The sequence below is a fragment of the Saccopteryx bilineata genome, chromosome 1, assembly GCF_036850765.1.
Source record: "Saccopteryx bilineata isolate mSacBil1 chromosome 1, mSacBil1_pri_phased_curated, whole genome shotgun sequence".
In the NCBI taxonomy this organism is placed as follows: Eukaryota; Metazoa; Chordata; class Mammalia; order Chiroptera; family Emballonuridae; genus Saccopteryx; species Saccopteryx bilineata.
This window is the reverse complement of record NC_089490.1, coordinates 351,102,348-351,127,970: the sequence shown is the minus strand read 5'-3', so window position 1 is coordinate 351,127,970 and position 25,623 is coordinate 351,102,348. Positions and strand designations below refer to the sequence as shown.

General features: G+C 34.3%; 2 pseudogenes; both read left to right on the top strand.

Annotated features, from left to right (window-relative positions):
- The first annotated feature begins 3,459 nt into the window (after positions 1-3,459).
- LOC136320618 (olfactory receptor 51B5-like) lies at positions 3,460-4,398 on the top strand (annotated as a pseudogene).
- Positions 4,399-19,691: 15,293 nt separating this feature from the next.
- Positions 19,692-20,631, top strand: LOC136319613 (olfactory receptor 51B2-like; annotated as a pseudogene).
- The last annotated feature ends 4,992 nt before the right edge of the window (positions 20,632-25,623 follow it).

Below are 25,623 nucleotides of genomic sequence, written 5' to 3'. Positions count from 1 at the left end.
AAGTGTTCCCTCCTATATTTCCAGTACCCATCTAGCACCATACAAAGTTATTATAATAGTATTGATTACATTGTCTGTGCTATGTTTTATGACCCTGTGACAATTTTGTAACTATTAATTTGTACTAATTATATATAATTTCTCAGTAGCATCTTCTCATCAAGATTCATAGCAAAACTTCTTTCTCAGTATTAGAAGTTAATTTACTTATTCATTTTAATTTTCTTACTATGTAAAAATTGACCATTAATGTTTTAGATGTACAGTTGTCTTATATGTGCATTGTGCCCACTAGTAATCATTTGAAAATTAGCTCAGACAAGCTCTCTGCTTCACTGGTCAATATGTTCTAGGTATGACACTAGTTTCATAGAAGGTATAAAACAGTTAAAAGTCACTGTGTGCAGGAATTCCAGTCAACATTTAAAAATACAAAAAAACATCAGCCAGAAATGAGGTCTGTCAAATTTCTTGGGCCAAGGCACAGAACTCAGTCATACCACAAATGCTATTAGTAGAAGGAGCCTATCTGAGCACACAATGAACACCAACTAGTTGTATGCTAAGCACCTTGCACTGTTTACACAGCTTGCTATATTTTATCCTCATGCAAAAAAAAGGGAATGGCATAAGAAGCAGTTGTACCTCAAAGACATTTTTTTCTGATGTTTGCCCACTTATTTTATCGTGTTTTTGAAGCTATTTTAGTTAAATTATCATGTTTATACTCTCTTAGTCTTTTCCCAGACAGGAGGAAGTAAATGTCATGTTCTTGATGGGGGCTGAAAGAATAATTGGAGTATACTACTGCGGATCTGCTTAGCTTTAATGCTGTAGATGACAGGGTTCATTAAAGAAGAGGAAAGGAAATATATGTAGCTCATTATGATGTGTACAAGGTGGGGAACATTCTTCCCTAATTGGTGGATAAATGTCAAACCAAATACATTGACATAAAAGAGCAAGATGCAGCGGATGTGAAAACATGACTGTTAAGGACCTTGGACATCTCTTCTCCAGAAGCAATACTCTTGAAAACCTTAAGAATCAAAATATAAGAGCAAAAGATTATCAGGGAGTCCAGGAAGACCACTGATTTTCTTCCAATTAAACCTTTATACGTATATCTTTCAGACCTCCTTTTTAGTAAATGACTTCACCGTTCACTCCTTTGCTTAAACCAGATATCCAAAGTCAATCTCATATAGTATTTTACTCATTTCTATTTCCAATATATCAATAAGCCTGATGTTTTTGAGGCATTATTTCAAAATACATACTTTTCTGTTTAAGTTTTCTTCATTTCCACTGCTGCTTTCCAAATCACTATCACTCCTCACTGGGAGTATTGCAACAACTTTCTAACTACTTCCCTTTCTTTTGTCTTGCTTGATTACTCACTCTGTATATAGCAGTCTGAGTGATAATTTAAAAATGCGTATCAGAATGTCATCATTCTCTCCTTCAATGTGACTTTTAAACTCTTCAATGCCTTCTCATCATGTTTTTAGTAAAAACATACTTCCTCGTTGGGCCTCTGAGACCACTACCTGTGTCTCTGACATCAATTACTGTCCTACTGTCTGCTCACCAAGCTCCAGACATGCTATTTTTCTCTCCCAGTGGAACATCTTTTTTCTTTTTTTTTTTTTTTTATTTTTTTATTTTTATTTTTATTTTATAACTTTATTTTTTTAATGGGGTGACATCAATAAATCAGGATACATATATTCAAAGATAACAAGTCCAGGTTATCTTGTCGTTCAATTATGTTGCATACCCACCACCCAAAGTCAGATTGTCCTCTGTCACCTTCTATCTTGTTTTCTTTGTGCCCCTCCCACCCCCTATCCCTCTCCCATTCCCCCCTCCCCCCCGTAACCACCACACTCTTATCAATGTCTCTTAGTTTCACTATTAAGAACATCTTTTTTCTATGTCTTCATATGTTCAGTTCTTCCTTGTTATTCAGGTTTCAGGTCAAATGTCAACTCCTCGGAGATGTGGTCCCAGATCATCCAAACTGCCATACTAAACTGTATGCAATACCACCTCAATCAATCTTCATTCAATGCTGTTGTTTTATTGTAACATTACACTTTATTTATCTAATGTTTCTTATTTATTTTCTAACTTAATTTATAGCCTATAAAATCAATGACTTTGTCTTATTTAATTTCAGTGCTTAAAATGTCATGCCTATCACAGTGCACAAAAATATTGAGTAAATTAATATATACATATGTTTATATATGTCTATGTATGTATTGGGATATATGTACATTTATATATGCATAATAGAAGTATATGTAGTGTGTGTTTGTATGTGTATACATATACATCATTTGTTAGGTGCTTTGCTAGGTTTTGATAAAGGCAAATACAACATGGTATCTATATGCAAGAAGTTCATAATCTAGTGGCGGAAGATACGATAAAACCTTCTTCAATTATTCCCTCCAAGAACAGACAACTTTTGTTTAAGTAACAACAGAACCCTCATTTAGTATTGGATAGAACAGATTCTGAAATCTATGGCTGGATATTTAAAAAAGGAGATTAAAAAGATTGTTGTTTAAATACAAATGGACACTTGAAAGAAAAAAATTGTTCTAGGGAGTTACTGTAGTGGTCTAGAGAAAAATAATGGGGGAAAAGAAAGAAACTCCATAAAAATAAGAGAAGATAAATTTTTCAAATTGAAGGAGAAACTCTATTGTAAGGCATGTCCTTGGATGTCTTAAGCCTTCATTCCAGCCCAAATGTCTAAGATCATTTGATTTCTGATCTTTGGGGCTATTATTGTGAGTAGTAGGTAGTTCTGCCATGTCCAAGAAGAGGCTAGTAAACCCAATGCAAACATTTGTTTTGTTTCCCCATCACTGATCTATGAAATTGGAAAACAAAATGTCTTGTTTTCATACCTATCTTCTCCTTAGCAATCGTAGTAGCAACTCAGCTTCTTTTCCCACACTTTCTATTTAGACTCATGAATCTTTTGTTGAGAATCCAGAGAAATTGTGCATATGTAGAATAGTGTGGCTTAGGAATCATTACTGTCAATTCAATTATAGCTTTGGGCAGTAGATTGGAATAGGGGAAGGGTTGGATTCACTGAAATCTTCCATGTATGAATTCTTCTGCGAAGTCTGCATAATCAATGGGATTGATTTCTAAGTTGTAATGTGCATCAACATTTTCTGTTAAAATGCAGATGACCGTATCAAACTCCCAGAATTTAATTACACAGGGGGTGGTCCCTGAAATATGCAGTAACTAAAACAAAAAAAATACTGTCTGTTCTAACAATATGTTTTGAGAAGCAATGTCTTATATTGTTATTATTATTACTTTTAACTAATTATTCTGAGACAAGATAGTTGGAGTGCTACCTTAAATGTAAAGATATAATTCTGTGGTAACTGAGGAAAAAAGAACATTTCTTCTGGATACCCCAACATGTGGACCACCAGCAGCTCCAGTTTCTTTCTCTTGACTGGTTTTCCTGGATCGGAGGCCACTCATCACTGGATTTTCATGCCTTTCATTTTTATCTATCTCTGTCTTTTTTGGCAATGGCACTTTCCTTCTTCTCATTAAGAAACATCACAATCTTCATGAGCCTATGTGTTATTTCCTGTCTATGCTAGCAACTACAGACCTAATGCTGACCTTAACCACAATGCCCACCATGCTGAAAGTCCTCTGGTTGGACCACAGGGAGATCAGAAATGTAGCCTGTTTTTCTCAAGCCTATTTTATATACTCACTTTCCTTTGTGGAGCCTGATGTTCTGTTTGTTGTGGCCTATGATCATTATGTTGTCATTTGTAGCCATCTGAGATATCCCTCTATACTCACTCATACTCCAGTGGAGAAAATTGGACTAGGAGTTCTGATGAGGGATTTGTATCAGTTGTCCCCCCAATTTTACTACTCTATTTTTTTCATATTGTCATTCCTTTGCTCCTTCTCACGCATTCTTCCTTCATCTGGATGTCATCAAATAGGCCTATGCTGACATCACTTTCAATTGACTATTTCCAGTTGTGCTCGTAGTTCTCATATTTGAGCTGGACTCTCCGATTATCTTCATCTCTTGTGTGTTGATCCTCAAGAGTGTCCTGAGCATTGACTCCAGAGAGTAGAAGGCCATGGCCCTCAACATTTGTGTCTCCTATATCCGCTGTGTCCTGATTTTCTACATCTCAGTGATTAGATTGTCTCTAATTCATCTTCATCAATTTGGGAAGAAGGTGCCACTTGTCATCACCTTATTATGAACTATGTCTATTTTTATTTCCTCCTCTAATGAGTCCTATAATGTATAGTGTCAAGAACAAGCAAATCTGGAGGGGCATTCTTTACCTTTTCACTGTCTATAGAGTTAGAGCCTGATCTCTGACCATCATAACCCCTCACACAAGCTATGAGAATTCAGGTTTGTCACAGGGGAACAAATAAGTTTTATACCAACCGCCCTTGATCATAGATAGGTAGATGATAGATAGATAGATAGATGATGATAGATGATAGATAGATGATAGATAGATAGATAGATAGATGATAGATATATAAATAATTGCTCAAGGAGAGCTACAAATTGTTTTAAGGTACCTCTTTAAGTCCAGGTCTTTGACCTAATGTAGTTTTGTTTAATAATAAAAAAATTTGTATAATAAATATTTCAGCCTTTTTGCCACTCAATTTTTGTGATAATGCTACTTTAGGTGTTTATAGGTATGTCTGTATATGATATAACATGTATTTCTTTGAAGTTGGAAAGATGGCATATAGGAACAGATTTACAAAAACATAAAATTATGAGTAAGTTTGAGGAAAATGGAGAAAATATGGTGTGTTTATTCCTAATACAATCTTTAACTCTCACAAATCCCCCCCCCCCATAAATATCCATACAACCTGTGGCAACCTCTATCTTTAATCACTGAAGCTCAGGAATTTCCTTGAAAACAAGTACAAATATTCCCTTAAAAAATGTTGTAAGTACTTATCATCACAACCATCTCATTTGTTTCTTCCCCTTCCATAAATAATTATGACTTTAAAATTGTGAGTTAATTTATTTCCCAAGGCAAAACCTACTAATGAAAAAAAAATTTTTTTTTGATACATGGAACCATGAATAAAAAGAAGAAATAGACATAGTCAGTGCCCCCTTTTATCTTTGTCCTCATTACTATCTTACTGTGCCATCTGATATTGGTGCCATCTCCAGAGCATCTACAGGGTCTAATTACTCTGTCTGAGTGGATGAGGTAGTCTCCTCTTCATCCTTTTGTTATAAACAAGGCCTAAGGGACTGATGAAGTAGGTTTTCATATATTTAAAAAAAATAGTCACTTTCTATATGTATCTTGACTTCATTTTATAAAGAGTGAATGTCCCAAGGAATAAAATAATATTATTTTAATTTGATGAAATTTTCTGATGAGTTAGGAAGAGTGTTATGATTCAAGGTAAAATATCCTCAAAAAATGGTCTATGTTTTTATTACATCTACATCAGCACATGGACAGAACCATGTGAGCCAGAAGATGGAACTATATAGATGTTTTGATGTTACTGGTCCTTAGTCCAAATCACTTTAAAGAACTGTATACCTATCCCTTGCTCCTGTGAGTGTTGGGTGCTCATTGCTCACATTTGCAGCTTTCTTCAAGTTATTTATTCTCAACTCAATTGGAATTTCCTCACCAAGATTATTACCCATAGCCCCAAGGAAGAAAGCTATAGATATACACACTGACCATCTTGCCTTTTGAAGTTCAGCTACAGATTGGACTATGTTTTTGCTTATCTCTGTCTCTGTTTCCCATCTTTTTCTCTTTCTCTCTCTTTTGAGAGCATTCATTAATAAATTATGTGCATCTAAATTCATGTTTCAGGCTTTACTTATAGGGGGTCTAACATAAGAAACTTGCAATTCTCATTTCTTTCATAATTTATTAATAAATTTAATTGTGAAAAACTAAAGTCATAAAGAGAGATTATTAGTTTATTCATTTTTAAAATATTATTTTTCTTCTGTGAAATCCAAGTAATACAGTCTGAATACTACATATTGAATAAGACTATGTGGTAAGTTATGTCCTGTTTTCAATTGTCTATGACATCAAACATGTTCCTCAGCATCTACTCTACCCACAACTTATTATATTCATAATAACATCATGAGGTTGGCATTCTTGTCACTAATTTATATGTGGGAAATCTGAAGGTAAAAAGGTTAAATAGCTCATCCAAAGACTTAGAGCAGTGGTAGTCAACCTGGTCCCTACTGCCCACTAGTGGGCATTCCAGCTTTCATGGTGGGCGGTAGCAGAGCAACTAAAGTATAAATAAAAAGATAGATTTAACTATAGTAAGTTGGGTTTTTTTTAATTTTTTAATTAATTATTTTTTATTTATTCATTTAGAGAGAGGGGACTGAGAGAGAGAGAGAGAGAAAGAGAAGGGGGGAGGATCAGAAAGTATCAACTCCCATATGTGCCTTGACCAGGGAAGCCCAGGGTTTTGAACTGGCAACCTCAGCATCCCAGGTTGATGCTTTAACCAGTGTGCCACCGCAGGTCAGGCTAGTAAGTTGTTTTATAAAGATTTATTCTGCCAAACTTAGTGAAAATCCGACGTAAAAGTACTTGGTAAGCAATTATTATTATATGCTTTAACTTGCTATAACTCTGCTTTATAAATTTTATAAAGTAAAGTTACTTCCCTACTTCATAAATCACCATTACTATGGAACCAGTGGGTAGTTAGAAAATTTTACTACTAACAGAGGTACAAAAGTGGGTGGTAGGTATAAAAAGGTTGACTACCCCTGACTTAAAGTTTATAAGCAACAGAGCAGTGACTCCAATTCATATCTTGTAATTCTAAGGAGAGTATAAATAGTGCTCCACTGAAATAGTCTATCTTTAGAGGACTGTATATTTTGCCCTGCACTCCATTATGCTTATGGAAGCAGCACCTACTCCCTTCTTTCAGGAATTTCTCCTTTTTCTACTCCAGCAATGTTGTTCCTCATAGGAGCATAACTTTTCTATTATATTTCCAAAACACTACTCCTTACCAAGTAAAGCCAGTCAGAGTATTTTTCAGGACTTTTCAAAACAATATCATGAAAAACAGTTATGATTTCATTGTGGTAGAATTAGTACAACGAAATTCTCAGAATTGTTAACAGTGAAGTTTTCCATCAATGAGTGATATCAGCCTATAATAAACAGTTGAGTAAGTTATAAATAAGAAAATAAAAAGTCCCCAAGAATCATCAAGTCCTTGGTTCCATGTTTTCCTGAGGCTCAATGGCAAGGAGTGTAATTCAACTTTCTCTCTGAGTCCACAGCTTAATAAAATCGTCTCTTGTTGTTTTGTTACGTTTTGATGTTTTGGTCAAACTGCTTCAGTTGTTTTTCAGTCACTTATAACCAAAATACTACTAGTAATTACAGCACCTTAGTTACAGATATGTGAATGTGTTCCAGCTAATATTTAAAAACTGAAAAGTACTATTAGATAGAAAGCTTCCTATTTCCTTTAAATCCAGAAAATGAAAACTAAAATATGGCAGAAAAGTAAGTCTTGTTGATTATTTGGTCAATGATTTATGAAGTGATAGCCCTTGTTTAAGAAATTCATTTCTTATTTCAGAATAATTAAAGAAACAATTTCATTGAGAAAAAGCTGTAGGGTAAAACTAGAAACAAGATTACTGGAAAAAGGTTAAAGGAGAACTTCAATTTATCTACACAGAAGAAGTAGAAATAGTTGAAATCCACCTAGCCATTTATTTCTTTTCAAAATCCATTTACTCAATTAACACAAGCACATAATTTTCTTGGGTATTATGTTACTAGCATCACAAAATTTAGTTTCTATAGTACTCATCTAGGTCTTCTTATAGAAAAAAAGCTATGTAGTATTAGCAACCTTTTTGCAACAGATTCTTCCAAGAAACTTTACAAATAAATTTTGTATATATGAGCAGTGTGAATTTCAGAGTGGTCCACTCAACCAACATACCGACATATAAGTGACTCTCCTTCCTAAAGGACAATCATTTATTTTTTTTATAATTAAGGACAAAAAAAATGCATGGAGACAAAGCTCAGAAAAAAATAAGTCCTGCCTGACCAGACAGTGGCTCAGTGGATACAGTGTTGGACTGGGACGTGGAGGATCCAGGTTTGAAACCCCGATGTCACGGGCTCATCTGGTTTGAGAAAGACTCATAAGCTTGAGCCCAAGGTCTCTGGCGTGAGCAAGAGGTTATTCAGTCTGCTGTAGCCCTCCCCCCCCCATCAAGGGACACATGAGAAAGCAATCAATGAACAACTAAGGTGCCGCAACAAAGAATTGATGCTTCTCATCTGTCTCCCTTCCTGTCTTTCAGTCCCTATCTGTCCCTCTCTCTGTCTCTGTCACAAAAAAAAGAAAAGAAAAGGAAAGAAAAGAAAAGAAAAGAAAAGAAAGAAAAGAAAAGAAAAAGTCCCTCCAAGCTGTATCTCTGCCAGAATATGAATATACCCCTTCTTCTCAACTACAAATTATTACAGAACTTTATGGGTAAGAACACCTTCATCGACTCGCCTTACTACAAGATATATAAACTGAAAAAAAGATTTTTTTACTTAACTTCATTGTTTTAGCAGCAAGAAGTATAAACTTTGGGTAAGGCTGTGACAGACAAAAAGTGCACTGTTTGAATTTATTAGCAATTGAACTCATTTGTGAGAAAATATCATTTTAAGAATATATATGTCAAGTATTGTAGTGAGTGATCTCATTTGAAACCAAGGAAAGGTAAGTGTCAGGAAATGCTCAAGCTTCATTTAAGTTTAGTGAGTTTACTTGCTCCAGAATTCAGGAATAACAAAATTAAATGTAGTTATGAGATCTTCTTTTTGAAGTGAGGAACCAAAGGGACAAAAATGATTTAACAGCATAACTTTATCTCTTAGATGAAGCTACAGTTCTATTTTCTGTCTGCAATAAAAATATGGGATATAGGACATAGCACTGGGGGTTTACCTCCTTCCCCCAAAGAGGTCAGGAAAAGATATCTCAGAAACCTAATTATCTAGAGCCACAAGAACCCTGGGGAACCATTTTTTTTTCTGTACACATAGCTTTACCATTTACTGTTGGCAGCCTTCAAATATAACATTTGCACCAGGTTCTACATCAAGATCCAGCAATTACTTCTCTTAATTCCTGATGTTCCAGTTAAGATTCTGGTCACATAAAAGATTGGAATGTAAATAAAAAGAGAGGAAAATAAAGGTGGCTTCTCTTCTTGGACCCTTTTTCTTGGATGTTACAAGAAGGTAAATAGGATACTGAGGAAAGCTATTATTTGACCCTATGGTTTCTGTATAGTGTAACAGATTGCAATATATAAGCTTAACTCCCTAGAAAATACTGACTTTCAGAGATAAGCAATGATTTTCTTTTTGTCATTGGTGTTTACCTAAATAATCAAGAGAACCAAGCTGCTATGAAATGTCCTTGTTAGCTCAGAACTATCAAGAATATTTTTGCTACAAGAGAAATATTTTTTAGAAGAGGCAGGAAGGGGAAAAGAGATTAATGTTGAGAGTGAATGTGCCAGGCAGGACCATCATGACACATGTGGGATTCTATATTGCATTTTTATTCCTCTGGGTCCTGTCCTTATATTCAGCATCCTTCCTCTCACATCTTTGTATGTGACCTGTGTGTTAGGTCTTTCTTCTTCTTTTCACCTTTAGTGATTTGACTAATAGTTATAGAACAAAATTGTGTGTGTATGTTCTTTCTTAAGCTTATCCTTAAGAATTTCTGTTCCATTAAAGCTTGGAAACGATAATTGTATCAAAACTCCAGTGGGTAAGACAAAGTCAGGACTGATTAATCAATCATATTCACAACTGGAGAAATATTGGAGACCAGAGAGCCTGATGGTAGCACATATACAGGTAGTTTGTGAGTTACTGGTGACTTAACTGGACATTTGTGAAAAGACAATGTATAGACCAGACAGCTTACACATAAGCCAATTCCAGTGTAAGTATTATTGATAGTCAGTGCCATTATATAAATTATTTTAACCATCACCAAACCAGTCAAGGAGTGCATCAGCACGTTGATAATAAAATAACTAAAATTTTATAAATGATCTCATGATCTGTATGTCAAAATCTATCATTTCTTCCAGGAGAATTGATGTTTAATATAGCAGTTATACAATAAGCAATGCTAGTGTTGAATTGGGAATATATCCATGTTTGAATTAGAATGGGTTAATTGGAAATTCTAGGTCTGAGAGGCTGAATGGAAATGTGAAAGAAAGAACATTTTGTCTTAAGTTTTGTGTTGAAGCTCAGGTGATACAGGAAAGACATCTGAGCTTTGTTTAGAATAAAAAGGCTAAAGTGAAGGATAAGAGTGTAATAAATCCCAAAAAAGGGTCATAGCTATAAAGAAGAAGGAGCAGGAGAATGATAGGATGGAGATGACCACCAGCTGAAACTTATATACATGATCAAGAAGCAGAAATCATCAGAGATACCCAGCCAAGGTCACAAAAATTAGCTGAGTCATATATAAAAATGAAAAACAAATGTGTAATATCAAAGCCGTTGAAGCTGTATAGGGCTTTTCCATGTGGCAATTTTGTGGCAATATATAATTGACATAATCACCAACTTACCTACATAAAATATCTAAATATTAGTTTATTATTAGTAGTAAGATATTAATAATAGTAATATCAACTTCCTTAGTTGCCTACTGCTGTGCATAATTAACCATAAACTGTATTGTTTAAATCAACACTCATTTATAATAGCACAATTCTGTAGGTCAGCAGTTTAGTAGACTTGTCTGGGCTCTCTGCTTAGGATACCTTAAGGCCAAAATCAAGGGGATGGTTGCACTGGGGTCTTATACAAAGTGTCTAGAGAAAAATCTATTTCTTAACTCATATGTTGTTGGCAGAATAACGGTTCTTGCAGCTTTAAGTTTTGAATCCCTCTTGTAGAATATCATAGAATGGGAATCATAAAATATGGAGTCCTTTCACACTGGATTTTTTTACTTAGTAAGATGCACATAAGTTTACTTCATGCAGTTTCATGTCTTTATGGTTTATTTGTAATGCTGAATAATATTCCATTGTTTGCATGTAGCACAGTTCATTTATCCACTCATCTAATGAAGAATACCTTGTTTGTTTTCAAGTTTTGACAATTATGTGTAGACATAAATTTTCGACTCCTTTGGGTATACTAAAAAGCATAATTGTTACATTGTATATAAGAGTAAGTTCCATTTTTATGAAGCCTCCAAACTGTATTTCAGAGTGAGTGTATCATTTTGCATTCCTGCCAGCAATGCATGAGAGTACCTGTTGTTTCACATTCTCATCAATATTTGCTGTTGTCAATACACAGCATTTTAATAAGTTTGTAAATATCTGCCTTTTTGCCACAATGTGCTCCGTGTTTAACACAAAACTATAAGATTTAAAGAAGCAAGAAATACCAGATGACTGAATAATAGAAAAAAATCTGATTGCCTTTAATTAAAATTTAAGAATTGAAAAACAGTCACTTTCAAGTTTCTAAATTCTGCCTTCTGGACAGAAAAACAATACTTCTTTGAAGCAGAAAGTTGTGAACTCCATAAAGTTTAAAAATATAAAAAAGCCCAAAGAATTCAGCCCCCTCTTTGGGCTCCTTGAGAGGGGTGGTCCTATGGATTTTTATAGTCATTTCTCCACATAAAGTATTGCAATGTCACGGAAATGGCGCCGTGAGAAGCGCGTCCGACAGCTCTCCCCTAAATCACAACAAATTTATCAACTAGAAACAGAAAAATTTATCCTCGGAGCATTCCGGAGTTCCACACAAACTGAAAGCAAAAGGACTGTTATCACTTGAATCTGAGAGACGAGGGTGTGGAGGAAGCTACCTCAGCGACGCTACAGAAAAGATGAGAGAATTTATCAACAGAAAGCCCCCACTCCAGGAAATACTAAGGGGGGGTTTTCCAACCAGATTCAAAGAACAAAAGAAAACAACACCACAAGTAACAGCTCCACCAAGAACACAATAAAACCAAACTTAAACTGTGACAACAAAGGAAAAAAAGGGGGGAGAGGATGGAGATTAACAGTAGCAAAGGATGATGAAGTGCAGAAATACTTATAAGATAGGGTACTACAATGAATATGGTAGGTACCCTTTTCATTACTTAATGGTAACCACCCTTAAAAAAACCACCACAAAAACACTTGACTTAAAAAAGGTAGCAACAGAGGAAAGAAGTATGGAACACAAACAAACAAAAACAAATGATAGAAAAACAAAAGAGAAGAATCAAACTAGATACAAAACTAACAGAAAGCAATTTATAAAATGGCAGTAGGGAACCCACAAGTGTCAATAATTACACTAAATGTAAATGGATTAAACTTACCAATAAAAAGACACAGAGTAGCAGAATGGATTAAAAAAGAAAATCCAACTATATGCTGCCTACAAGAAACACATCTAAGCAACAAGGATAAAAACAAATTCAAAGTGAAAGGCTGGAAAACAATACTCCAAGCAAACAACACCCAAAAAAAAGCAGGTGTAGCAATACTCATATCTAATAATGCTGACTACAAGACAGAAAAAGTACTCAGAGACAAAAATGGTCATTTCATAATGATTAAGGGGAAGTTGAATCAAGAAGACATAACAATCCTTAATATATATGCACCAAACCAAGGAGCACCAAAATATATAAGACAGCTACTTATTGACCTTAAAACAAAAACTAACAAAAATACAATCATACTTGGAGACCTCAATACACCGCTGACGGCTCTAGATCGGTCATCCAAACAGAGAATCAATAAAGATATAGTGGCCTTAAACGAAATACTAGAACACCTGGATATGATAGACATCTACAGGACACTTCATCCCAAAGCGACAGAGTATACATTTTTCTCTAGTGTACATGGAACATTCTCAAGAATTGACCATATGTTGGGCCACAAAGACAATATCAGCAAATTTAGAAAAATTGAAATTGTACCAAGCATATTTTCTGATCATAAAGCCTTGAAACTAGAATTCAACTGCAAAAAAGAGGGGGAAAAACCCACAAAAATGTGGAAAATAAACAACATACTTCTAAAAAATGAATGGGTCAAAGAAGAAATAAGTGCAGAAATCAAAAGATATATACAGACAAATGAAAATGAAAATACGACATATCAGAATCTCTGGGATGCAGCAAAAGCAGTAATAAGAGGAAAGTTCATATCACTTCAGGCCTATATGAACAAACAAGAGAGAGCCGAAGTAAACCACTTAACTTCACACCTTAAGGAACTAGAAAAAGAAGAACAAAGACAACCCAAAACCAGCCGAAGAAAGGAGATAATAAAAATCAGAGCAGAAATAAATGAAATAGAGAACAGAAAAACTATAGAAAAAATCAATAAAACAAGGAGCTGGTTCTTTGAAAAGATCAACAAAATTGACAAACCCTTGGCAAGACTCACCAAGGAAAAAAGACACAGGACTCAAATAAATAAAATCCAAAATGAAAGAGGAGAGATCACCACAGACATCATAGAAATACAAAGAATTATTGTAGAATACTATGAAAAATTATATGCCACCAAATACAACAACCTAGAAGAAATGGATAAATTCCTAGAACAATACAACCTTCCTAGACTGAGTCATGAAGAAGCAGAAAGCCTAAACAGACCAATCAGCAGGGAGGAAATAGAAAAAACTATTAAAAATCTCCCCAAAAATAAAAGTCCAGGCCCAGACGGTTATACTAGTGAATTCTATCAAACATTCAAAGAAGACTTGGTTCCTATTCTACTCAAAGTCTTCCAAAAAATTGAAGAAGAAGCAATACTTCCAAACACATTTTATGAAGCCAACATAACCCTCATACCAAAACCTGGCAAGGATGGAACAAAGAAAGAAAACTACAGACCAATATCTCTAATGAATGCAGATGCTAAAATACTAAACAAAATACTGGCAAACCGAATACAACAACATATTAAAAAAATATTACATCATGATCAAGTGGGATTCATCCCAGAATCTCAAGGATGGTTCAACATACGCAAAACGGTTAACGTAATACACCATATCAACAAAACAAAGAACAAAAACCACATGATCTTATCAATAGATGCAGAAAAGGCTTTTGATAAAATACAACACAATTTTATGTTTAAGACTCTCAACAAAATGGGTATAGAAGGAAAATATCTCAACATGATAAAGGCCATATATGATAAACCATCAGCCAACATCCTATTAAACGGCATAAAACTGAGGACTTTCTACCTTAAATCAGGAACAAGACAGGGTTGTCCACTCTCTCCACTCTTATTCAACGTGGTGCTAGAAGTTCTGGCCAGAGCAATCAGACAAGACAAAGAAATAAAAGGCATCCATATCGGAAAAGAAGAAGTAAAGCTATCACTTTTTGCTGATGATATGATCCTATACATCAAAAACCCGAAGGACTCCACAAAAAGATTATTAGAAACAATAAACCAATACAGTAAGGTCGCAGGATACAAAATTAACATAGAAAAGTCCATAGCCTTTCTATATGCCAACAATGAAATATTAGAAAACGAACTCAAAAAAATAATCCCCTTCACGATTGCAACAAAAAAAATAAAATACCTAGGAATAAACATAACAAAGAACGTAAAGGACCTATATAGTGAAAATTACAAAGCATTGTTAAGGGAAATCGAAAAAGATAAAATGAGATGGAAAAATATTCCTTGTTCTTGGATAGGAAGAATAAATATAATCAAAATGGCCATATTACCCAAAGCAATATACAAATTTTTTTTTTTTTTTTTTTTTTTTTTATAATTTTATTTTTTTAATGGGGTGACATCAATAAATCAGGATACATATATTCAAAGATAACAAGTCCAGGTTATCTTGTCGTTCAATTATGTTGCATACCCACCACCCAAAGTCAGATTGTCCTCTGTCACCTTCTATCTTGTTTTCTTTGTGCCCCTCCCACCCCCTATCCCTCTCCCATTCCCCCCTCCCCCCCGTAACCACCACACTCTTATCAATGTCTCTTAGTTTCACTATTATGTCCCACCTACGTATGGAATAATACAGTTCCTGTTTTTTTCTGATTTACTTATTTCGCTTCGTATCATGTTATCAAGATCCCACCATTTTGCTGTAAATGTTCCGATGTCATCATTTCTTATGGCTGAGTAGTATTCCATAGTGTATATGTGCCACATCTTCTTTATCCAGTCATCTATTGATGGGCTTTTTGGTTGTTTCCATGTCCTGGCCACTGTGAACAATGCTGCAATAAACATGGGGCTGCATGTGTCTTTACGTATCAATGTTTCTGAGTTTTGGGGATATATACCCAGTAGAGGGATTGCTGGGTCATAAGGTAGTTCTATTTTCAGTTTTTTGAGGAACCACCATACTTTCTTCCATAATGGTTGTACTACTTTACATTCCCACCAACAGTGTATGAGGGTTCCTTTTTCTCCACAGCCTCTCCAACATTTGCTATTACCTGACTTGCTAATAACAGCTAATCGAACAGGTGTGAGGTGGTATCTCATTGCCGTTTTGATTTGCATTTCTCTAATAGCTAAAGAAGATGAGCATCTTTTCATATATCTGTTGGCCATTTGTATTTCTTCCTGGGAGAAGTGTCTATTCATATCCTCTTCCCATTTTTTTATTGGATTGTTTGTTTGTTTGTTGTTGAGTTTTATGAGTTCTTTGTATATTTTGGATATTAGGCCCTTATCTGAGCTGTTGTTTGAAAATATCATTTCCCATTTAGTTGGCTTTCTGTTTATTTTGTTATCAGTTTCCCTTGCTGAGCAAAAACTTCTTAGTCTGATGTAGTCCCATTCATTAATTTTTGCCTTCACTTCTCTTGCCATTGGAGTCAAATTCATAAAATGCTCTTTAAAACCCAGGTCCATGAGTTGAGTACCTATGTCTTCTTCTATGTACTTAATTGTTTCAGGTCTTATGTTTAGATCTTTGATCCATTTTGAGTTAATTTTTGTACAGGGGGAGAGACTGTAGTCGAGTTTAATTCTTTTGCATGTGGCTTTCCAGTTTTCCCAGCACCATTTATTGAAGAGGCTTTCTTTTCTCCATTGTGTGTTGTTGGCCCCTTTATCAAAAATTATTTGACTATATATATGTGGTTTTATTTCTGGACTTTCTATTCTGTTCCATTGGTCTGAGTGTCTATTTTTCTGCCAATACCATGTTGTTTTGATTGTCGTGGCCCTATAATAGAGTTTGAAGTCAGGTATTGTTATGCTCCCAGCTTCATTCTTTTTCTTTAGGATTGCTTTGTCTATTCGGGGTTTTTTATAGTTCCATATAAATCTGATGATTTTTTGCTCTATTTCTTTAAAAAATGTCATTGGAATTTTGATGGGAATTGCATTAAATTTGTATATTGCTTTGGGTAATATAGCCATCTTGATTATATTTATTCTTCCTAGCCAAGAACAAGGTATATTCTTCCATCTCATTATATCTTTTTCGATTTCCCTTAACAATGGTTTATAGTTTTCATTATATAAGTCCTTTACATTCTTTGTTATGTTTATTCCTAAGTATTTTATTTTTTTTGTTGCAATCGTGAAGGGGATTATTCTTTTGAGTTCCTTCTCAGTTGTTTCATTGTTGGCATATAGAAAGGCTATTGACTTCTGTATGTTAATTTTGTATCCTGCGACCTTACTGTATTGGCTTATTGTTTCTAGTAGTCTTTTTGTGGATTCTTTGGGGTTTTCGATGTATAGGATCATATCATCTGCAAAAAGTGATACCTTTACTTCTTCTTTTCCGATATGGATGCCTTTTATTTCTTTGTCTTGTCTGATTGCTCTGGCTAGAACCTCTAGTACCACATTAAATAAGAGTGGAGAGAGTGGACAACCCTGTCTTGTTCCTGATTTAAGGGGGAAAGCCTTCAGTTTAGTGCCATTTAATATGATGTTAGCTGATGGTTTATCATATATGGCCTTTATCATGTTGAGATATTTTCCTTCTATACCCATTTTGTTGAGAGTCTTAAACATAAAATTGTGTTGTATTTTATCGAAAGCCTTTTCTGCGTCTATTGATAAGATCATGTGGTTTTTGTTCTTTGTTTTGTTGATATGGTGTAAGCAATATACAAATTTAATGCAATTCCCATCAAAATCCCTATGAGATTTTTTAAAGAAATGGAACAAAAAATCATCAGATTTATATGGAACTATAAAAAAACCCCGAATAGCCAAAACAATCCTAAGGAAAAAGAATGAAGCTGGGGGCATTACAATACCTGACTTTAAATTATATTATAGGGCCACGATAATCAAAACAGCATTTTATTGGCAGAAAAATAGACACTCAGACCAATGGAACAGAATAGAAAGCCCAGAAATAAAACCACATATATATGGTCAAATAATCTTTGATAAAGGGGCCAACAACATATAATGGAGAAAAGAAAGCCTCTTCAACAAATGGTGTTGGGAAAACTGGAAAGCCACATGCAAAAGAATGAAACTCGACTACAGCCTGTCCCCGTGTACTAAAATTAATTCAAAATGGATCAAAGACCTATATATAAGACCTGAAACAATAAAGTACATAGAAGAAGACATAGGTACTAAAATCATGGACCTGGGTTTTAAAGAACATTTTATGAACTTGACTCCAATGGCAAGAGAAGTGAAGGCAAAGATAAATGAATGGGACTACATCAGAATTAAAAGTTTTTGCTCAGCAAGAGAAACTGATATCAAAATAAACAGACAGCCAACTATATGGGAACTGATATTTTCAAACGACAGCTCAGATAAGGGCCTAATATCCAAAATTTACAAAGAACTCATAAAACTCAACAACAAACAAACAAGCAATCCAATAAAAAAATGGGAAGAGGATATGAACAGACACTTCTCCCAGGAAGAGATACAAATGGCCAACAGATATATGAAAAGATGCTCAGCTTCATTAGTTATTAGAGAAATGCAAATCAAAACTACAATGAGATACCACCTCACCCCTGTTAGATTAGCTATTATCAACAAGACGGGTAATAGCAAATGTTGGAGAGGCTGTGGAGAAAAAGGAACCCTCATTCACTGTTGGTGGGACTGTAAAGTAGTACAACCATTATGGAGGAAAGTATGGTGGTTCCTCAAAAAACTGCAAATAGAACTACCTTATGACCCAGCAATCCCTCTACTGGGTATATACCCCAAAACCTCAGAAACATTGATACGTGAAGACACATGTAGCCCCATGTTCATTGCAGCACTGTTCACAGTGGCCAAGACATGGGAACAACCAAAAAGCCCTTCAATAGAAGACTGGATAAAGAAGATGTGGCACATATACACTATGGAATACTACTCAGCCATAAGAAATGATGACATCAGATCATTTACAGCAAAATGGTGGGATCTTGATAACATTATAAGGAGTGAAATAAGCAAATCAGAAAAAAACAAGAACTACATGATTCCATACATTGGTGGAACATAAAAATGAGACTAAGAGACATGGACAAGAGTGTGGTGGTTACCAAGGGTGGGGGGGGAGGGAGGACATGGGAGGGAGGGAGGGAGAGAGTTAGGGGAGGGGGAGGGGCACAGAGAACTAGATAGATGGTGACGGAGGACAATCTGACTTTGGGCGAGGGGTTTGCAACATAATTTGATGACAAAATAACCTAGACATGTTTTCTTTGAATATATGTACCCTGATTTATTAATGTCATCCCATTACCATTAATAAAAATGTATTTAAAAAAAAAAAAAAGTATTGCAATGTGACAGCCAACTCAAGTAAAGATGTCATAACTCACAGAGAGCTTACTTTTGTTCCTTAAAAGATCATGAGGTTTGTACCCTTAGTACTCACTTTTGTAGGTGCTATCAGTTCTTATTTATTAAATAGATGAACACATAATATGAATGATGTCTCCAAAATGAAGGTACCAAATTCTCTCCTATAATGTAAAACATATCTAGAATAGAGATGAGAAGAAACTAGAAGACAGGAGTAGAAATGGACAAAGCACCTTGGGTTTTAGTTGAAATAAGTAAGCATTATCAGAGAATTCTGATTCAGATAACCAGTGATTAGAAAACATTGGAATTAGAGGACTGGGACGAGAAATTTGTGAAGGAGGAATAAAAAATGAACACAATTTTGTAAAAGACTATGATTCTTATTTTTTAAATGATATGGTAAAAACAATTTTATAGTCTATAATTATACTATCTAATACTGTGGCCTATGCTTATCTTGAGTATGGCTTTTCTTTTTCTTTTTTTTTAGTGAAAACCAAATAATGGATTTTGAAGCATAATAAAATAACATGTAAAAATCTCATCCATGATTTTCATACTGATTACATTTGAAATGATAATATTTTTAATATAACAGATTGAATAAAATACATTATTAAAACTATTTGTCACTCTACCCTTTTTGCTTTTTTTAATGTGAACTACTAAAAAATTTTAAAGCACGTGTGTGGTTTAAATTATATTTCTACTGGACAAGGCTTATTTAGAGAGACCTTACTTTTGTTTGCTTGTTTCAACACAGGGGTCCACCATGTGGTCCAACATCAGTGCTGCCCATTTTCTACTGACTGGCTTTCCAGGTCTGGAGATATTTCACCCTTGGATTTCCACTGCCTTCTTTGTTATCTATATCTCCATACTCCTCAGCAATGGCACCCTCCTCTTCCTTATCAGAGAAGACCACACTCTTCATGAGCCAATGTACTACTTTCTGGCTATACTGGCAGTCACAGACCTTGGAGTGACTTTGACAACGATGCCCACTGTGCTTGGTGTTCTGTGGTTGGGTCACAGGGAGATCAGCCATGGAGCCTGCTACTTCCAGGCCTATGTAATCCATTCATTCTCAGTTGTGGAGTCTGGAGTCTTGCTTGTCATGGCCTATGATCGTTTTATCGCAATCTGCAATCCCCTGAGATATAACTCCATTCTCACCAATGCTAAAGTGGTAAAGATAGGTCTAGGGGTTCTAATGAGAGGCTTTATACTTATTGTGCCCATTATCATTACCCTTTCTAGATTCCCCTACTGCAGATCCCATGTCCTCTCCCATGCCTTCTGTTTGCACCAAGATGTGATCAAATTGGCATGCGCTGACATCACCTTCAATAGACTCTATCCTGTAGTCCTGATCTCATTAATTGGCTTCTTGGATTCTTTGCTTATACTTATCTCTTACATCTTAATCTTTAAGACTGTTATGGGGATTGCTTCAGGTAAGGAGCAATTTGCAGCTCTAAACACTTGTGTTTCCCATATTAGCTGTGTTCTGGTTTTTTATGTTACAGTTACTGGGCTAACCCTCATCCACCGATTTGGGAAATATGTGCCACATGATAGTTCATATTATCATGAGCTATGTCTACTTTCTCTTCCCCCCATTTACAAATCCAATAATCTATAGTATTAAGACCAAGCAGATCCAGAAGGGTATCAAACGCCTTCTCTCTTTTCATAAAAACTGTGTCTGATTTATTTATTTAGGGAATTCTTCCCATTGAAAGTTGAATTTCTTGGAAAAAAAATATGTGATGCCATTATGTCTTAGAATGAAAAGAACTCGCATTCTTGTCATTTAAAAACATGGAGCCATTATTTGATTCTCAATATTTTGCCTCATCTCATCACCAATGACATTGACCTTAGTTCTATTGCACTGCTTGGAGATCGAGTTGCTATTTTCTGTCATTCCCTACTCTCGAAAAATAACTTGTCATATTGGTTACCTGAGGCCAATAACATTTAAAATGATTGCAGAATCTGCACAAATATAAGAGACTGAGATAGCTTGATAGAGTTTCCAGCACTGTGTAGGAAACCATTCAACTATTTATTCTATACCTAACAATACATCTTAGGTGATGAAGGATTTTAGACAGCACCCTGGTACTGCATGGCATTAAAGTGGATCACAAATTGATGAGAGTAAAGTATTCAGACCAAGAAAGAAATTGCTGCCACAACAATCAAAAGTGAACAAGAACAAGAATTTAACTTGCCACTAGAGTTAGATGCTCACCAAAGATTAGTAAGAAGACATTGAGTTGATTGCCTGATGTCTTCCAAGTATTGCAATGGGACACCAAATCACCTAGAGTAAAATAAAGATCCATTTCTTTCACACCTGAGATTTTGTTTCATCATCTACAATCCATAACCTCTGGATATACTTAATGAAAAAGTGATACAAGTCATAAAAATATTCGAATCATAACATCTATATTTTCTGGAATGAGGGGCTGATAATAAATTGCTTCTAGAAAATATTGTAACTTTATAGTTTTGAAACACAAAATATATTTAATTAAGGAAAGATAACTAAGGGCATTTCATGCATTTTATTTCTTATAGAAGTCGATATGGCCAACACCTGCATGTCAGCGATATATGAAGAAAAGCTATGTTTCACTAGTTTGTCAAAAGGTAAGAAGAGTGAGGGAAAATTTTGTATATTAAGCAAAATTATAGAAAATATTTTGGAAAATGAGATGCCAATGTATTTGATCAACAATGAGTCCATGGATATATATTGTTTCTAATTTGAGAAGAATTGTGTGTTCCTATTAACAAGATCCCTGAAGTGATTTTCCATAATTCTATAACCAAGACTCTCTTGTAAAAAATTTTATTTTTCCCTTGAAAATAGTTATTTGCAAAATAATCTTTATACACTGCTAACTTAGATACCCTCCACTGTTGTCTGATCTAATTCTTAATTCACCTAGCTTTTTTCATTTTAAGCTTTGCATTGATGTAATGAGAGACAAGACTGAATAAACCAACTGACATGTGTAGCCTAATCAGTTTAAATTTTTTTTTAAAGAAGCACAAATAATGAGAACTTTAAAGCATGAGAAAATGCACACTTAAAAACTGTCAGACAGCATGATTAAGTCTAACATAACACTTGTATCTAATTCAGTGAAACCTGGAGGAGAATACAAAGGCAAACTGTGAAATAGACAAGGTAATTCCAAATAATCATGAAAGAAGACTTGACTTGTATAAAGATTTGTCAAATTGGGCACCTGAAACCTGTATAATTATGTTAACTAGTGTCACCTCAATAAATTTTAATAGAAATGACTTTAAAAGATGTGATAGTCTTGGATCTTTATTCGTTTATTACCAAAATATGTAAGCAAAACCAAGAATAGAGCTACCATATGATCCAGCAATCTCTCTACTGGTTATCTACCCCAAAAAACTCAAAAACATTGGTATGTAAAGATACATGCAGCCCCATGTTTATCATAGCTTTATTCACAGTGGCCAAGATACAGAAATAACCAAAGTGTCTTTCAATAGATGATTGAATAAAGAAGATATAATACATATATACAATGAAATACTGTGCAGCCATAAGAAATTATGATATGTTGTTGTCATTTATAACAACATTACAGTTGAGATCATTACACTGAGTGAAATAAGTAAATCAGAAAAATCTAAGAACTATATGATTTCACACATAGTGTGATATAAAACTGAGACTCATGGACATAGATAAAGGTGAAGTGATTGCCTCAGGGAAAGTGTTATGTGAGAGGAGCATGGGGTGAAGGGAAAAATGAAGGACAAATATAAGATGACAGGAAACAATTAGACTTTGGTTGATCAGTACACAACATAATCAGCAGTTTAAATACTAATGCTATAGAAATGTTTTCCTGAAACCTATGTACTCTTATGGATCAATGTCACCCTGTTAAATTTAATTTTCTAAATAAAATAAAAAAAGAAAGCATAAAAATCCTAGAAAAAATATAGGCTATGAAGTCCCAGACATGAAACATTATTTTTGCTGACATATCTCCTTGTGCAAGGGAAACAAATAAAAAAATAAACAAATAAGACTAAATGAAACTAAAATATTTTCACAACCGAAGGAACCACTAACAAAACAAAAAGACAACACGCTGAATAGGAGAACATATTTGCCAATGATGTATCTTATAAGGAGTTACTATCCAAAATTTATAAAGAACTAATACAAATCAATAACCAAAATAAAACAATACAATTAAAAAGGGGCAAAGGATCTGAATAGATCTAATAAAAACATTTTATTAAGCTTCTACTCTACTCAAAGCATTGTGCTTAGAGCTAGCTGTCTAATAGGAAATTGAGTGTGACAGACTTGAAAGAAGAAATTTCAAGTGTGACAGGTTTTTCTAAACAGGAACAGGTCTCAATCTCATTGGCCTGTCACACACATGGCATATGGCATATTACATAGCTGGCATACTACAGAGCATTTTCTATTATTCCACCTTTGCACATTTGGCATTCTTTCATCTTACCCAAGATCCTAGTGGTTTTATAAAATCTTCCACTTTTTTGTGGCCAAAAGGAAAAGAAAGTGCAGAGATCAGATAGTCATATATGTCTGGACAGAACCAAGGGCACTGATCTTGTCAATCTTTGGGAAAACGAATAGCCTTTGGATGACTTACACAAGTTTTGTTGAACTTTGGCAACTTTATTCTTTTCTCTTTCTGTATTGAATCTATGAGCACCTTACTGACATCATGGAGAATGGAATCTTATCTGGCTCAGAAGTCTCCTTACCTGTTAAGGAACAAACCCATCCCGATAGCTTACTGTAAAACTTTTCTCAAACCCAGGCCTTTTTCTACCCCCAGCATGAGAGTCTACTCCTTTTCTTCCTTTCCCACATAATTGCACACACATAGCCTATTCTTTATTACTTCTGTGTTTTGTACACATTAGAAATAAGCTTTGTTCACATACAGTTTTATTCTAAATTAATTTTTTTCTTCAGGCTAAGATTATACGTAATTTATTTTTGTTCTAATTTGTTCTTTTAATTTTATTCTTCAATAACAGTTCACATTCAACTATATTTTTCAATTACAGTTTGCATTGTATTAGTCACAGGTGTACAGCATAGGGTTTAGACAATCATGTGTTTTACAAAGTGTTCCCTCCGATATTTCCAGTACCCATCTAGCACCATACAAAGTTATTATAATAGTATTGATTACATTGTCTGCGCTATACTTTATGACCCCGTGACAATTTTGTAATTATCAATTTGTACTAATTATATATAATTTCTCAGTAGCATCTTCTCATTAAGATTCATAGCATCATAAGAGTACAAGTTCTTAAAATCGGTATCTTATAAATGTGGCCATGTTATTTATGATGTACCTTATGATGATACTATGGAAGTGCATAACCTAACACCATTACTGCATAGAAAGAGGGTCACTGACTTAAATTTCATATACAAACTTTGTACTAATCTTGTTGAATGTCCTACTGTTAAGACTCTGTGTTTCAATGTTCCTCAAGTCATAACAACAACAACAAAAGCACAAGTCTTTTAATGTAAATTTCTGTAGAAGAAACTATGCTTATTAGTGTCATAAAGGAAATGATGAGGGAATATAACAAACTGCCTCTTGATAATGATATAAATATTTTATCATTATGCAGACTTTATAATATTTGTTCTTTATTAGTTTGCTGTCACCTGCGTAATGTCCCAATAACTTCTACTCTTTTATTGTCTACATTTAAATTTAATTTCTATTGTGATTCTATGTATGTGTTGCTATGTAACTTCCATTGTTGGGACTTTATATTTTTTCTAATTTGTCCATGATCTGTGATTATATATAATTTTATTCCCTTATATATTTGTTCTTTTTTCTTGAAATAACTTATTTCTAAACACTGATACTGATATAGTTTATACATAATGTTTAAATAATGACATTTTTTTACTTGAGCAATAGCAGCTTATTATTTTTGTGATGTTTTTGTTTTTTTCCCAGTTTCTGGATTATCTTTTACAATTTTTTCTTTTTATTTTTATTCTAATTATTGCCTACTCTTTATTTTATAATTTCCTCTGGAAGTTGTAGTAATATGTTATAAAACTTTGCATTCTTTTATTACATGTCCTTGCTTGGTTATTGATGCAAGCATACACTTTTCAATAAGTTTTTGTAGAATGTCTTATAATCTTCAATAAAGGGTATTAATGACCATAAATAAATATTATTATTATAATATATTAAAATAAAACATTTAAAAAAATGTTTGCAGTGCCCCTTAAAAGGTTAAAAAGGCAACAGAGTTTGACAGATTTTTTTTTAAATATAAAACTGAACTTAGAATCTCATATAAAAATTGGCCTTGGGTGATACAAAACAGTCACAAGCACAGCCACCCCAACTTGAAAAAAGCAGCACATCAATTATTAAAATAAAAAGTGATAACGACTCCAACATTGAATATGGTCTTTCTGAATGCTAGACAGCACAACAATATAACAATTTTAAAGAAAAATATGAGGGACTGGTCATTTTTGGTAGTTTTTTTTTTTTAAGATTTTTTTGTTTATTCATTATAGAGAGGAGAGAGAGAGAGAAAGAGAGAGAAGGTAGGGAGGAGCAGGAAGCATCAACTCCCATATGTGCCTTGACCAG